The sequence below is a fragment of the Callithrix jacchus genome, chromosome 16 (genome assembly GCF_049354715.1).
Source record: "Callithrix jacchus isolate 240 chromosome 16, calJac240_pri, whole genome shotgun sequence".
Classification (NCBI taxonomy): domain Eukaryota; kingdom Metazoa; phylum Chordata; class Mammalia; order Primates; family Cebidae; genus Callithrix; species Callithrix jacchus.
The window spans coordinates 36,714,430-36,726,968 of record NC_133517.1 but is presented as its reverse complement, the minus strand read 5'-3'; positions in this window follow the sequence as shown (position 1 = coordinate 36,726,968).

Sequence of the window (12,539 nt, the reverse complement as noted above, 5' to 3'; positions counted from 1 at the left end):
CCTAGTAATGGCAGACTCAGGGTTCAAACAACTCTGTTCATGAAGCAGTGTCATCAACTAACACACTTAACTGCTTCTCATCATGTAATGCTGAATCCCATTGGTTATATTTTTATCCGTTCATTGATGCCTGAGTTCCAGAATGTATTCATTAACAATTATTATTTGAGTACTTACTATATGTTCCAGGTTACATATAGTAGGTTCTGGGACATAGCAGTGACCAAAAAAGGCAAAACTCCCCACCCTCCTGGAGCTATATTCTAGAGAAGGACACAGACATTAAATAATATAAATAAACCATACATAGTCTCAGATGTGATAGGTGATATGGAGAAAAATAGACCAGGGAAGAATTATAGGCAGCACCAGGGGAGAGAAAAAAATTACCATTTTAAATAGGGGTAGTTTGATGTCATTCAAAAGACCACCAGGATGGCTAAGTAGTAAAAAAGAGCTTTATTTGTGATATCAATTTGCAAAACAGAAAAATTTTCCAAAATGTACTCCAGGTGCTTTATCTTTGAAGATGGGAACGACAGGTTGGATTTTATGCCTCACAAGCTCTGTGTTACACAATACCGACATACATATTCAGTATTTTGGGCTAAAAGCTATACACATTTATGAAGGTAGCTGAGCACACGTGCAATGGATAAAGATATATGTAACATACATCTCAGGTTCATTTTGGGATTTAGCATTAAAGTCAGATGGACTTTGGTTCTTTACATCAAAAGGTGAAATATAGGACACAAAGACAGTTTGTGTGCAGCCTTTATAAACTGGCCCAACTGGTTAGAGGTCAGTTGCTTATCAGGAAAACATATAAGCTAGTCCTCTGTCCAGTAAAAGTTGGCGTTATCTGCATTGTAAGTCAGTTCTGACAATTTATTAGATACCTGATAGCTTCAATTGTTAGGGAATTTAACAACAGTGTGGTTTTTCTTGTAGGGATTTAGAAATTTGCTATGCCAGAAAGGCCCTAAACCCTTGACCCATAGGTAAGATTTTGTTCCTTTAACCTTTAAAGTCCATCTTAGTTTGTAAAGGGGGCATCTATTTTGGCCTCTCAGATTCGGAAAGGCCTTACTGAGAAGCTGCTGCTGTGAGGCCTGAAGGAGGAAGTAGAGCACAGAAGTATGACTGGTGGGATGTGCTGTGAACAGCAAGGTAGCCCATGTAGCTGGAGCAGAGGAAGCAAGGGTGGGAGAAGTCAGAGATAAAGGGTAGCTGATGATTATGGAATTTCCTGGACCAGTGTAATGACTTTGGCTTTTATTCTGGAGTGAGAGCCCATTTTTATTTTATTTCACTTTAGGTCTGGGGTACCTGTACAGGTCATGCAGAGTTGTGGCATAGGTACACACATAACCAGGTGGTTTGCTGCCTCTATTCCCCCTTTGACTAGATACAGCATTTCTGCCCATGTTATCCCTCCCCACCCCCCACTGTCCCTCCCCTAACCACCCCCAACTGCACTAGTGTGTGATGCTCCTCTCCCGGAGTCCACGTGTTCTCATTGTTCAACACCTGCCTATGAGTAAGAACATGTGGTGTTTGGTTTTCTGTTCTTATGACAGTTTGCACATTCATCCAAGTCCCTACAAAGGACACAAACTATTTATTTTTTATGGCTGCATAGTATTCTATGGTGCATACATGCCACATTTTCTTTGTCCAGTCTATCATTGATGAGCATATGGGTTGGTTCCAGATCTTTGCTATTGTACACAGACTGCAATGAACATACGTGTGCATGTGTCTTTATAGTAGAACAATTTATATTTCTTTGGGTATATACCCAGTAATGGGATTGCTGGGTCAAGTGGAATTTCTATTTCTAGATCCTTGAGGAATCACCACACTGTCTTCCACAATGGTTAAACTGATTTACACTCCCACCAACAGTGTAAAAGTGTTCCTAATTCTCCACATCCTCTCCATCATCTATTGTGTTCAGAATTTTTAATGATTGCCATCCTAACTGGTGTGAGATGGTATCTCAATGTGGTTTTGATTTGCATTTCTCTAATGACCAGTGACGATGAGCATTTTTTCATGTTTCTTGGCCTCTCTATACGTTTTCTTTTGGAAAGTGTCGGCTCATATCCTTTGACCACTTTTGAATAGGCTTGTTTTTTCCTTGTAAATCTGTTTTAGTTCCTTGTAGATTCTGCATATTAGCCCTTTGTCAGATGGGTAGACAGCAAAAATTATTTCCCATTCTGTTGGTTGCCAGTTAATTCTAATGATGGTTTCCTTTGCTATACAGAAGCTCTGAATTTTAATTAGATCCCATTTGTGAAATAGAGAAGTGCATAGATCTGATTCATAGTTTAAAAGAATCGCTGTGGCCAATGTGTTGAAAGTACATTCTGAAACACCAAAATGTTTCTGTGTTTATTAGGATTAGTCTAGGTTGTAGTCGTAAGAGGTTCTAAACATCAATGGATTAGAAAAGACAGATTATTATTTACCAAAGCAGTTTAGGTTGTGATCAGGACTGGTAAAATGATGACAGAGTGTCAGGACTCTGTTATTTGCATGGTACTTTCTACCTTTTCACAGTTGAAAATGTCTCAGTCCCAAGGCTGCAGTTTAACCTGCAGGAAGGCAGAAAGGGAAAGAGAGGGCATGCTGCTTTGCCTTTAATTGTGACCTAGATGTTGAAAGAACATCTCTTTCACTCACAATGCGTTGGTTGAGACATCAGGTACATGGCATACCCACTTGCAAGGGACACTGGGAAAGGAAGTCTTTGATGGTTGTGTACCCAAATAAAACTGCTTTTACTTAAGAACAGTAGCTCTTAATGTGTGTATCCTGAGCCAGCAGCATCAGGACTACCTACCAGCTTCTTAGAAAATGCAAATTTACTACAAAAGAAGACATACATGAGGCCAACAAACATATGAAAAAATGCTCATTATCACTGGTCATTAGAGAAATGCAAATCAAAACTACATTGAGATACCATCTCATGCCAATTAGAATGGTGATCATTAAAAAATCTGGAGACAAGAAATGCTGGAGAGGATATGGTGAAATAGGAACACTTTTACATTGCTGGTGGGAGTGTAAATTAGTTCAACCATTGTGGAAGACAGTGTGGCGATTCCTCAAGGACCTAGAAATAGAAATTCCATCTGACCCAGCAATCCCATTACTGGGTATATATCCAAAGGATTACAAATCATTCGACTATAAGGACACATGCACATGAATGTTCATTGCAGCACTGTTTACAATAGCAAAGACCTGGAATCAACCCAAATGCCCATCAATGATAGACTGGACAGGGAAAATGTGGTACATATACACCATGAAATATTATGCAGCCATCAAAATGATGAGTTCGCGTCATTTGTAGGGACATGGATGAATCTGGAGAGCATCACTCTCAGCAAACTGACACAAGAACAGAAAACGAAATACCGCATATTCTCACTCATAGGCGGGTGTTGAACAATGAGAACATATGGACACAGGGAGGGGAGCACTACACACTGGGGTCTGTTGGTGGGAATAGGGGAGGGACAGTGGGGAGTGGGGAGTTGGGGAGAGATAGCATGGGGAGAAATGCCAGATATAGGTGAAGGGGAGGAAGGCAGCAAATCACACTGCCACGTGTGTACCTATGCAACTATCTTGCATGTTCTTCACATGTACCCCAAAACCTAAAATGCAATAAAAAAAAGAAAATGCAAATTCTTAGGCTCCACCCTAAATCCACTGATTAGAAACTCTGGAGATGGTATCCAGTGATCTTCATTTTATGGAGCTCTCTAGGAGAGTTTGGTTTATGTTACAAGGAGGATAAAAGTAAGGGGATTTGTTGGGAGAAAAGGAAACCCAGCTTTAAACTATTAATTCTTTCTTTCCTAGTATATTATCTAAAGGCACGTGGATTTTCAACGTAAATTATCAATTAAAAGAAGTTGAGTCTGAATATTAAGGATAAGATGCAACATTATTGTCTTATTTTAGACTTTGCAATAAATGTGTTATTTTTAATTTATTTGGTATTGTGAAGGCTCCACCCACAAAAGACTGCAAAGGAAAGTGTCTGACAAAACATTGCTTCTATTTTCTTCTTAGGTTTTATTTATTTTCCTCCTTTGTTTTCTTTGGTTTCCATTCCATCCTGTCAGAAAACTACTGTGTTGTCTTAAATATCAATACCCCGTAGTGAACAAATGAAAATTGCCATGTCTGCCTAGAGAGAAAACAAACATTTCCTGGGAAAGTCATTCAACTTTCCCTATTTATAAAAAGAGGGCTGTCTTGTGCAGAGAGCTCAGGAATTAAAGCTGAAAGAATAGAGCTGAAAGTCCAACAACAGGTTCAGCTCTGAGACATTGGACAAGTTACTGGAGATTTGGACCAGAATTTGGTTACTGGTTAATCTTTAGTACATGAGGCATTTTGTGAACCAAAGAAGGAAATCTTTTATTGACAAAAGGGTACAATTTATCAAGAATATTATTAGAATCATGATGATAGTTTCAAAATATGTAGAATAAAAACAGGTATGATTGGGGTCCTAAGTGGCTCCCGCCGGAGGTCATGGCGCTCGCAAAGGCGAGGTCATCAGTTCAAGGCTAACCTGAGCAACCTCATAAGCTCAAACTGATTGGCAAAAAAAAAAAACAACCAGATATGATTAAAATAAATCCCCGTATTGACAGTCTTCTCAGGTGTCTTTAACATATGTTCTTCAGAAATCAACAGATCAAGTTGATAATAAAACACATGAATTAAGTAGCACAACTCTGTGTTAATTGAGAAACCACATATCAGAGGATGCACACTATTTTGACTCAATCCACATTCATAAACTTGAATATATATTAAACACAAAATTTGATATAACGCGAATTCAGAGAATACATATTATTTTCCCTCAGTCAACATTTTTAAAAAAGACTATATTACCTACTAAAACTTCTCGATAAGTCCCAAGTGGTTATATTCTTTGGGCAGAGTGTAATAAAAGTAAAATTTAAAATAATAAGTTGTCTCATAAGTAACTTATATTAAAGAAGAAGTTAATAGCTGAAATTAAAAACTTTTAGAAATATAGCCACACCTCATTTCAGAGGGACTTGTTTTATTTTGCTTTGCAGATATTGCATTTTTTACATAATGAGGTTTTGTGGCAACTGTGTGTCAAGCAAGTCTATCAGTGCCATTTTTCCAACATCATGTGCCCATTACATGTCTAAATGTCACATTTTGGTAATTTTCACAATATTTCAAACTTGTTATTATATCTGTAGTGGTGATCTATGATCAGTAAGCAAGTTGTGAATGCAAAGGAAAAGGTTCTTGGAAGAAGCTGAAAATGTTATCATTTGTGTATTCACAAATGATACAGATGAGAGCAAAAGAACCTTATTTCTAATATGGAAAAAGTCCGGGTGATCAGGATAGAAGATCAAACCAGCCACAACATTCACTTAAGTCAAAGTCTAATCCAGAGCAAGGCCCTAGCTCTTTAAGTCTGTGGAGAGTGAGATAGGTGAAGAAGCTGCAAAGAAAAGTTTGAAGCTAGCAGAGATTGGTTCATGAGCTTTAAGAAAAAGTCGTCTCAATGACAAAAGTGCAAAGTTAGGCCACAAGTGCTAGTAGGGAAGCTGCAGCCAGTTATCCAGAAGATCTACCTACAATCATTAATGAACTTGGTTATGCAAAACAACAAATTTTTTCAATGTAGATGAAACAGCCTTATGCTGTATTAGAAGGAAAAGCCATATAAAACTCTCATAGCGGGTCAGGTGCAGTGGCTCACACCTAGCACTTTGGGAGGCTAAAGGAGGAGGAACACGTGAATGCAGGAGTTGGAGACTGGTCTGGACCACACGGCAAAACCCTGTCTCTACCAAAAATATAAAAATTAGCCAGGTGTGTAGGCATAGACAAGGACTTCATGACTAAAACACAAAAAGAAAAAAGAAAAGGAAAAAGAAAAAAAAATAGCCAGGTGTAGTGGCATGGTCTTGTAGTCCCAGCTACTTGAGACTTGCAAGGCTGAGGTAGGAGACTTGCTTGAGCCCAGGAAGTCAAGGCTTCAGTGAGCCATGATCATGCCACTGCATTCTAGCCTGGGTGACAGAGCAAGACTGTCTCAAAAAAAAAAAAGAACAACAGCTTCCTGCACCCCCGCCCCCCGCCACACACACAAAAAAAATACTCTCATGGGTAAAGAGGAAAAGTCAATGACTCTTGTGAGGGGCTAATCCAGCTGGTGACTAAGTTGAAGCCAGTGCTCATTTACCATTCCAAAAATCCTAGGACTCTCAGGAATTATGCTAAATCTACTCTCCCTGTGTGCTATAAATGGATGATAGCACATCTGTTTAGAGCATTGCTGGGTGAATATTTTAAGCCCACTATAGATATCCACTGCTCGGAAGAACAGATCCCTTTCAAAATATTAATACTCATTGACAATGCACCTGGTCACCCAAGAGCTCTGATGGAGATACACAAGGAGATTAATATTGTTTTCATGCCTGCTGACACATGCTTTTCTGCAGCCCATGGATTAAGGAGTAATCTTGACATTTAAGTATTATTATTTGAGAAACTCATTTTGTAAGGCTATAGCTGTCATACACAGTGGTTTCTCTGATGGATCTGAACAAAGAAAATTGAAATGACCTTCTGGAAAGGATTCACCATTCTAGATGCCATTAAGAACATTCATGATTCGTGGCAAAAGGTCAAAATATCCACATTAATGGAAGTTTAGGAGAAGCTGATTCTAACACTTATGGATTACTTTAAAGGATTCAAGACTTCAGCAGAGGAAGTAACTGCAGAGATGGTGAACAACAAAAGAACTAGAATTAAAAGTGGAACATAAAGATGTAATTGAATTGCTGCAATCTCAGAATTGAACTGTAATAGACAAGGAGTTGCTTTTTATGAATGAGTAAAGCAGGTGGTTTTCTAGATGGATCTACTCCTGGTGAAGAGGCTATAAACACTGTTGAAGTGACAACAAAAGACTTAGAAGCTTAAACTTATCTGACAAGGTGGTAGGGGTTGAGAGAGTTGACTTCAATTTTGAAGGACATTCTACTGTGAGTAGTATGCTATCAAATGGCATTGCATGCTACAGAAACTCTTTCAGAAAATAAATAACCAATACAACAAATTTATTGTTGTTTTGTTTTAAGAAATTGACACAGCCACCCTAATTTTCGGCAACTATGACTCAGTCCATCAACATGGAGTAAAGACCCTTTACCAGAAAAAATATTAGGACTCACTGAAGGATTAGATAATTTTTAGTATTTTTTAGCAATCAAGTATTTTTAGTTAAGGCATGCACATTATTTTTTATACATAATGCTATTGCATACTTAATAGACTGTGGCATAGTATAAGGTAACTTTTCTAGGCACTGGAAAACCAAATAAAAGTGTGTGACTTACTTAACTTAACAAATAGTTGCTTTATTGCGGTGGTCTGGAATTGACCCCACAATATCTCTAATGTATGCTTATAATATGCAATATCAAAACTTGTTTGAAGCAACCAAAACAGAACATAGAGAAATATTTATAGCCTTGGCGCTTAAGATAATATTAAAACATTTTGTATTGCTTATCTAACATGCAGAAAGATGAAGAATAAACTAAATATTAAAGAAGTCAAACATGATTAATAAAGAAAATCCTCTAAAGAATAGTAACTAAAAATATAAATGCAAATAACAAATTAAGTAGAAAACAAAAGAGTAGACATAACAAAATTAGAGGATTCTATGAAATACAGACAAACTATATAATCTTTGAAGCGTTTGGCTAAGGAGAAAAGAGGTGACGCAAACAAACTATATTAGGAATGAGAAAGATGACAGATGAAATCATCATACCATTTTAAAATAAAATAGTATAATAGTTTAAAACGATTGGAACATAGAGGGAACAATTTTCTAGAAAAATGTGAACTGTTAAATTTGAATCACAAACAAATAGAAAATCAAAATATGCTAGTAACAAAGTAATTGAAAAAGTGGTAAAAATATCTACTCTCAAAAGGCAACAGATCTGAATAGATTTCAATGAATGATAAATTTTGATACTTTATACACTATCCCAAAGCATTAAGAGCTTTAAAAAAAAGAGAGAAATTTTTAATTCACTCAAAAGATTTAGCATTGTACTAATATTTAAGCCATACAAAAATAGCACTAAAAACCCCATAGGTTAAAACTCATTTATAAAAGGAGGTGAAAAGTCTTAAATAAATTATTAGCAAATAGAATACAAAGGTATCAAAAGTGCAAAATATAAAGAAGTGAACTGATTCCAAGAATAAAAGAAATATTTAACATTAGAAAAAATTCTAAGTGCAATTCTTTAGAAAAAATTTAAATATAATTACCTAGAAAGATTCTAAGGACAATCCCCTAGATTCATTAATGCAACTACTTAATAAAATTTATGCTCATACCTGAATTTTAAAAAATATATTTTAGCAAACAAAGGGAAAAACACTTTCTTAGTTTGAAAAGGCTATTCACTATAAATCTACAGTAAGCATCGTAATGTTGCAACACTTGAAACATTCCTAGTTACAGTCAGGAATAAGACAAGAATTTATGCTATTACCACTACTATTCAAGCAGAGATCTTAATAACGCAATATAATAAGGAAATTAACTAAATTCTCTAACTCTCACTCTTAGCAGCCAGCGTGACTGCCTACTTAGAAATCAAAAGAGAATCAACTGAGCAGCTTTCACAGCTGAGAGAGTTCAACAAGGAAAGCAGATATGAATAAAAGAGTGGGCAAATTTCCAATACACCAGCAATAGTCAATCAAAATATTTATAGTAACAATGAATTCAAAATAAGTAGAGATAAACTTAATAAGAAATTTGCAAAACATTTGAGTAAAGCTATAAAACTTAACTGAAAAGATAATACCTGAGTAAATGGAGAAATCTCCTGTGTTCATAAAAAGTAAGATTTACTACTTTAACATTATACATTGGCATCTATAAGTTTATAGATTATATATTTAATAAGTTATAAAAATTGCAAGAGTATTAATAGAACTTTAGATAATTCTAAAGGTCATCTGAGAAAAATATATAGAAATAGAAAACTTCTTGGGATAAAATAAGGAACAATTTCTATCTAATATGAAAACATATTATAAAGCTAGAAAAAAGATTAAATCATTAAAGTAATACTTTAGAAACAGACAAATTAGTAGAACATATGAAAGCCATAAAAATATTTATTTGTATTTGACATTTAGTTTATGGTAAAGAAAATTGCTTCTATCAGTGAGCAATTTTTTTTTAAATTTTTTATTGGATTTTGGGTTTTGGGGTACATGAGCAGAGCATGCAAGACAGTTGCGTAGGTACACACATGGCAGTGTGCTTTGCTTTTCTTCTCCCCTTCACCCACATTTGGCATTTCTCCCCAGGCTATCCCTCCCCACCTCCCCATCCCACTGGCCCTCCCCTTTTCCCCCCAATAGACCCCAGTGTTTAGTACGCTCCTTTCTGTGTCCATGTGTTCTCATTTTTCATCACCCACCTATGAGTGAGAATATGCGGTGTTTCATTTTCTGTTCTTGTGTCAGTTTGCTGAGGATGATGTTCTCCAGATTCATCCATGTCCCTACAAATGACACAAACTCATCATTTCTGATTGCTGCATAATATTCCATGGTGTATATGTGCCACATTTTTCCAATCCAGTCTATCATCAATGGGCATTTGGGTTGATTCCAGGTCTTTGCTATTGTAAACAGTGCTGCAATGAACATTTGTGTACATATGTCCTTATAGTAGAACGATTTATAGTCTTTTGGAAGATAGTTTTCAACAAATGGCACAGAGATGACTGGCAACCCAAGCAAGGGAAAAAATGGTTTTTAAATCACAGCATGTATGAAAATAAATTGCAGACACATTAAAAGGTTAAATATTAGAAAGAAATATAGGGGACAAGTTTTGTAATTTTGGTAATTGGAAAGTCCTTACTATATAAGATTTACAACCTAAAGACATAAATTTTAAAAACTGAGCTTTTACTACACTGAAATTAAAAACTGCTGAGCTATGAGTAATATAAGGTAAAAAAGCAACATGCTGAGCAAAACAGTGATATAACTGTATTTATTATTTATCTAAAAGGTGCAGAGACATATTCACAGTGTATAATGTTTTATAAGTGTTTAGGAAAAAACAACATAATTGAAAAACTAAACAAAGACTGTGAACAAAAATTATATGCAGAAGAAATGAATGTACATAAAAGTAAATTAAAATGATCAATCTTAATAGTATTCAAGGAAAGGCAAATTAATACAATTTTCCCCATGATATTGACAAAATTAAAAATAATATTAAAAGTCAACAGGTAACATTCAAAATTGAAATATGGGCAAATTTTATATTCTCTGTGGTGATATAAATTGGGCTGACACTTTTAGAACACAAAGTGCCAATACTGGGATTAGAGAAAATTTACAAATACAGGTAGGGCTCATACCAATTTTACTTCTGGAGGAGTTGGAGAGTAAGACTGGAGAAGGGAAGAGAAAAAAAATTCACTCTATATACTTAAATATCACTGAATATTTTGGAGAAAGAGTATCTTCAGTACTTAATACTTATGTATCACTTATGTATTCACTTATTAAAAAATTGAATTGAGTTAGAAATGGCTACACAAATAGAAAACACACCCAAATTGAAGCACAAACGTATTAATGAGAGTTCACTTTCATGTCAAGTGAGGACAAATCCCTCTAGAATGTATAGCTTAGATTATAAATTCCCAAATGTCATCTCATTTGTAAGAAAACACAAGACATGGCTTGCTCGCAATCTCTCTACTGCTACTAACACTTGTAAATATTCTTTTTCCTTTTTAAGGAGCATAACTTCAACTTCTCTGTTGATTCCCAGAGACTCCTTGGTTGTTTCTGCTGCATATGCCTCAGTAAAGCAGACTTCAGTTAATTAAATTTGCTTTACAGCTGCTATAATTCTTTTGGGCCATTAGGCTTAAGGGGATCTATTAAATATATAATTTTATGATGTCAAATTCAAGAAGAAAATGGAAGATACTGGACTTGGGCAGGATGGTGAACTATTTCTAAGCAACTAGAAAAGCCACCATCTACCCGTTATTCCTGCGTTTAATAAGCAAATTAAGAAAACTTTTCTGTCCATCCATTACACTTTCTTTGCTAACCTCCAAACTAGGCTAAACCTTCATGTTTGCCTGCTCTTTATTTAATTCTGCACTGCCAAGTCCTGCTAAAGAAAATAATAGAACTATTGAAACAAGAACCATTAGAACTAGTCAGTGACCCCAGCTGGGCCCTCAAAGCTCAGGGTTTATTTTATTCTTCCAAAGCTCCATTCTCCTCAAACCTAGATCTCCATCTGCTGCCTTGCCTTCTACTTCACTGAGAAACTAGATGCTACTGAAATGGATATCCCTCTATTTCTCACTGAGGAGTCTATAAAACCACCATCCCTCTTTCATTCTGGACTATAAGAGACATTCCTTTTCCAGTCTAAGATTATTGCACTGCACAGTGATCTGGGCCCCAGCCCCTACAACCCTCACAGGAGCCTCGCCTCCCTCTATTGATAAATCCTTCTTTCTTCTTCTTTTTTTTTTTTGAGATGGAGTTTCGCTCTTGTTACCCAGGCTGGAGTGCAGTGGTGCGATCTCAGCTCACTGCAACCTCCGCCTCTTGGGTTCAGGCAATTCTCCTGCCTCAGCCTCCCGAGTAGCTGGGATTACAGGCACGCGCCACCATGCCCAGCTAATTTTTTGTATCTTTAGTAGAGACGGGGTTTCACCATGTTGACCAGGATGGTCTCGATCTGTTGCCCTTGTGATCCACCCGCCTCGGCCTCCCCATTCTTTCTTGCTATTTCTATTTCTCTCTTTCTATTGGCTTCTTCCCACTATTATTTAAATATGCTTAGGTCTTTCACTTCTTACAAAAATGAAACCCCACTCAAACCCACATCTGCCTCCAGCTTCCATGCTTTCTTTTATAGTCATGCTTCTGAAGAAAAAAATACTGTCCTTATATGAATGAAACTATTTTTAAGTTATTAATATCAGGCAAAGCACTTGTCTCTTGTTCTTTTTTTCTCTCTCTCTTTCATCCTATGTTCTTAAGTTCTGTTGTGATATATCCTATCACTTGAACTTATCCCCTATTACCTCTTGCCTAGATTACTGAAAAAAACCACCTAACTGGTCTCTATTGCTTTAAATAGAATCCCAGTCAAATTATTAATCACACTATAGTGAGAGCCACCTTTTTAAAAATACATACTTTGGAAGAGGGCTTTTTAATAAAGCTAATACAAAAGAATACACCTTTTACCAGGACTCTCCCTGCTTAAAACTCTTTAATATTCTTGGGGGAAAGCCCACCCATTCTTATGACCCATAAGTTTCTGCCTGATGTTATACCTATAATCATTCCCACTCTCATCTTCTCCACAAAACTGATGCCCTTGAATACCA